Genomic DNA, 5000 nt, shown 5'->3' with positions numbered 1-5000 from the left:
CGAATGCCCCCGCCTGTCCCTATTAATCATTACCTCGGGTTCCGAAAACCAACAAAATAGAACCGAGGTCCTATTCCATTATTCCATGCACACAGTATTCAGGCGGGCTTGCCTGCTTTAAGCACTCTAATTTGTTCAAAGTAAACGTGCCGGCCCACCGAGACACTCAATAAAGAGCACCCTGGTAGGATTTCAACGGGGTCCGCCTCGGGACGCACGAGCACGCACGAGGCGGTCGCACGCCTTCGGCTCGCCCCACCGGCAGGACGTCCCACGATACATGCCAGTTAAACACCGACGGGCGGTGAACCAACAGCGTGGGACACAAATCCAACTACGAGCTTTTTAACCGCAACAACTTTAATATACGCTATTGGAGCTGGAATTACCGCGGCTGCTGGCACCAGACTTGCCCTCCAATAGATACTCGTTAAAGGATTTAAAGTGTACTCATTCCGATTACGGGGCCTCGGATGAGTCCCGTATCGTTATTTTTCGTCACTACCTCCCCGTGCCGGGAGTGGGTAATTTGCGCGCCTGCTGCCTTCCTTGGATGTGGTAGCCGTTTCTCAGGCTCCCTCTCCGGAATCGAACCCTGATTCCCCGTTACCCGTTACAACCATGGTAGGCGCAGAACCTACCATCGACAGTTGATAAGGCAGACATTTGAAAGATGCGTCGCCGGTACGAGGACCGTGCGATCAGCCCAAAGTTATTCAGAGTCACCAAGGCAAACGGACCGGACGAGCCGACCGATTGGTTTTGATCTAATAAAAGCGTCCCTTCCATCTCTGGTCGGGACTCTGTTTGCATGTATTAGCTCTAGAATTACCACAGTTATCCAAGTAACGTGGGTACGATCTAAGGAACCATAACTGATTTAATGAGCCATTCGCGGTTTCACCTTAATGCGGCTTGTACTGAGACATGCATGGCTTAATCTTTGAGACAAGCATATGACTACTGGCAGGATCAACCAGGGAGCTGCGTCAACTAGAGCTGAGCAGCCGGCCGCCCGGGAGTGTGTCCCGGGGGCCCGCGCGAACACGCAAGCGTCCGCTCAATCATTCTGCAAACAGGAGGAGGCTGAGCTCCCCTGCACAATACACCTCGAAACCCTCTCAGGTCCCGGCGGCGCGCAGCGCCGTCCCAAGTACTTGGTCGGGTTCGAGAGAGGCGCAATCGCCCGGAGTTAGGCGAGTAGACGCTTTCGGTGCGACCACCCGTGCTCCCAACTGAGCTTGCCGCTGCCGACAGAGGCCCGGGAGCGTGCTGTCGTGGCATTGCCGGCGGGAGACAACACGCGCCACCTACGGTGACCGGCAGCTCCAACGCCAGCGCCACAGAAGGACAAAAGCCCCACTTGGGTGCCGAAGCGAACTCTCCCAGCACAGCGCACGCGCCAACACATCCGCACAGCTGCGATACAAACCACCAGCGAGAACCGCTGGGGCGACCGAGCAGCAGACGGCGTCGCGGCGCCGAGCGCCGGGCGGCGGCGCATCCTCAACGCACACAGTCCTCAATCGGACCAGCACACTGAAGATGTCCACCGCGCTTCGCACCGGGCCCGCGAGGACCTACTTTGGCCGCACGGCGCCGCGCGCAGGGTGCGCCGGCGCGCAGCTGCGACGCCTGCCGCGTCCGTCGGCCGGCGCGCCTGCCACTGGCCGCCCCCACCAGCCGGCTGTAGCGCGTGCGCCCACGCACCGCGCGGCCAGCACGCCGGGAGGCGCCCCCTCACCGGCCGGGGACGGTCCCACCCAGCCACCGCCGCGTATCGCTTCACACCCAGATGCCGTTCAGTTTCGTCGGCATGGTGGGTATCGCTGGAACAACCGGTTAGTACCTCAACCTACCGTCGCCATCACCGATTCACCCCTAGCGAGAACAACCGCACCACAACGGGTTACCATTTGTTCATTTGCGTAACTTCACCAGAAAACGTATGCGTCCATCGCCATTTGCAACTTCCACGATTATTGCATGCCTGTGTCAGGTGTCACACCACACTACGTCTGCCCACATACACGCAACAAAATGTGCACGCCTAGACAATACGTGGAAGGTGGCCCCCGTACGTATGCGATGTCCATTGCTCGAACGACTGTCAACCGGCCTCTGTAGCATGTCGCAGATATGGAACGCGGTGCACCATGCTATCACGGTGTGTGAGGAGAGACGACTAGGTCCGAATACATCAACAGACAGCTCATGCTGATCGCCATCCACGGCGTCCGTTCCTCCCACACGTCTCTATGGCGTACCACACTGCAATCCAGCTGTCATAGGGAGACGACACGTAGCTGCGTGCACAATATTTGCACTGTATGGTCCGCCGTTTTTGGGCGCAGTCGTTGTACGGTCACACATGTGCCACGATGTATCATTCAGTACATAAGGACGAATGTGCAGTACAGATTGTGGTTTACGCGTACGACATCAGCGGACAGTTGACACAGGCCGCACCACAACGTAGCCTGAGTACGTCGCATGCGAAGGGCATTGAACATGCAAACTTCTCACCAACCAGCTTGCGAAGGCAGGGGGCAAGGTGGGGACGTGGGGAGGTGTGGGGGGGGGGGCGCGGCATGTACGTCCTGCTGCCATCCACATTACAGTGTACAGCAGGAGCATGTGGAAAGTCAGCAAGACTTGCAAGGTGTTTAACATGAAGCGATACACAGGGGAGCGGGCAGTGCGAGTAGCGAACTATATTGCGAGGGTTGCGGGTGGGCAACACTACACTAATTGAACGAGTCGTATAACAATTACAGAGCAGGTTTAGGCGACAACGTGGGTTACGTTAGCGGACAACGTGGGTTACGTTAGCGGACAACGTGGGTTACGTTAGCGGACAACGTGGGTTACGTTAGCGGACAACGTGGGTTACGTTAGCGGACAACGTGGGTTACGTTAGCGGACAACGTGGGTTACGTTAGCGGACAACGTGGGTTACGTTAGCGGACAACGTGGGTTACGTTAAGGCACAACATGGGTTAGGTTAAGGCACAACATGGGTTAGGTTAAGGCACAACATGGGTTAGGTTAAGGCACAACATGGGTTAGGTTAAGGCACAACATGGGTTAGGTTAAGGCACAACATGGGTTAGGTTAAGGCACAACATGGGTTAGGTTAAGGCACAACATGGGTTAGGTTAAGGCACAACATGGGTTAGGTTAAGGCACAACATGGGTTAGGTTAAGGCACAACATGGGTTAGGTTAAGGCACAACATGGGTTAGGTTAAGGCACAACATGGGTTAGGTTAAGGTACAACATGGGTTAGGTTAAGGTACAACATGGGTTAGGTTAAGGTACAACATAGGTTAGGTTAAGGTACAACATAGGTTAGGTTAAGGTACAACATAGGTTAGGTTAAGGTACAACATAGGTTAGGTTAAGGTACAACATAGGTTAGGTTAAGGTACAACATAGGTTAGGTTAAGGTACAACATAGGTGAGGTTAAGGTACAACATAGGTTAGGTTAAGGTACAACATAGGTTAGGTTAAGGTACAACATAGGTTAGGTTAAGGTACAACATAGGTTAGGTTAAGGTACAACATAGGTTAGGTTAAGGTACAACATAGGTTAGGTTAAGGTACAACATAGGTTAGGTTAAGGTACAACATAGGTTAGGTTAAGGTACAACATAGGTTAGGTTCGGTTACACGTTGTTGTAAGGAAAGGTGTAGGGGGGGGGGGGCGGGGGCGGCAGGTTCGTTGATAGTGATTATAGTAAGTGAATGCTTGTGACATGATCAGATTTGTCACGTCAGGATGCACCTTTGGCTTATTAGAGGCGGCGCTCCAATTCTATGCTTGTGTCACACCTGTGTCTTTGAGTCATGTCATTGTTTGTGCGCTGTGACAGGAGGTACTATTGTGATGTTGGGTGCACCGTTGTATAGGACATGTGTGGGTGTTGGTGCCTTATCTGCGCAATGGTGGATGTCGAAAGGGTGGGATATTCTATTTTCCGCATGGACCTCCTGGTCTGGTTGTGATAGTGTGGATTGTGTAATGTGGCGGAGAGGATGCACTGGATGTTGTTCCATGCTGGTGCTTACGTATTGTATGTGCGCCTGTTAGAAGCAGAGAGTGGTGCGTGATCAGAGTGTCTGGCTGACGTGTGGTTCCCATTGTGGGCAGACTCTTTCAGCATGTATACGGACAGTTGTATATATTTTCTGTAGTTTGATGGCTCTGCATTGATTACTAATCAGCGCCGTGTGTACGGGTAATCTGGTTCCAGTCCAAAATGTTCCATCTGTGTACATTAGTGACAAAGACTCCCCCCATGCAGTGGGGCTCGGTCTGTTATAACTCTTCCGCGTAATATATTTGCGCCACGTTTTTGCGACTGCGAGTGCGAGTGCGAGTGCGAGTGCAACGCGCATGGGGACCGACATGCTGATGGCTCGGTATCGGACGCCGTACAGTGAGCAACGCGATCGCGTCTCTCGCTCGTAAGTGGTACAGGTCGCGGCTCATGTATACGGACAGCGGGAATGTCGCATATTGGAAATAACTCTTCATGAAACGCAAGTTATAGGGGTGGATTGCACTTTACGAGTGCGGGAAACGTCCGCCGTTCATCCGCTGGAGGTGCGAGTTTGGCGGTTGGGGTGGTCCACGAACGGGTGCGGGTAGAGTCATTGCCGGTCCACGGCTTCGTGCGGCAGAGCCACTGGAGAATGGGTGCTATGGTCGACAGAGGCTGCAGGCTTTGTGGGTGGCGTCGAAAGGCGGGCACTGTGGCGCCATCGCTGTCTTAATCGGCTTGGCGTCGCATAGATGGCGGTATCGTCGTTGGAGGAGGTCATGTTGCGGGAGACCTACAGATGGCGGTATGTTTTGTGGTGCGGACGTAGTGTTGTCAGATGCGCATAGATGGCGGTATTGCATGTGGTGTCGCCCTATTTGCATAGATGGCGATACTGTTTTGCCGGCATGGGTGGCGTAGTTCCGTCGGATCCCTGTAGGTGGCAGTGTGCT

The 5000-nt window shown here is 54.0% G+C and overlaps 1 non-coding gene across 1 annotated transcript in view; it reads right to left on the bottom strand.

The window, feature by feature from the left end:
• LOC124774122 overlaps positions 1–983 on the bottom strand; it is a 1909-nt gene extending 926 nt beyond the window's left edge. Inside the window, exon 1 of the ribosomal RNA XR_007015115.1 lies at positions 1–983. This exon is cut by the window's left edge and continues 926 nt beyond it. This is a non-coding gene — a ribosomal RNA (small subunit ribosomal RNA).
• Positions 984–5000: the final 4017 nt, after the last annotated feature.

The sequence above is a fragment of the Schistocerca piceifrons genome, unplaced genomic scaffold, assembly GCF_021461385.2.
Source record: "Schistocerca piceifrons isolate TAMUIC-IGC-003096 unplaced genomic scaffold, iqSchPice1.1 HiC_scaffold_961, whole genome shotgun sequence".
Lineage (NCBI taxonomy): Eukaryota > Metazoa > Arthropoda > Insecta > Orthoptera > Acrididae > Schistocerca > Schistocerca piceifrons.
Note: the sequence above shows the minus strand (reverse complement) of the source record. Positions and strands in the feature narration are given on the sequence as shown.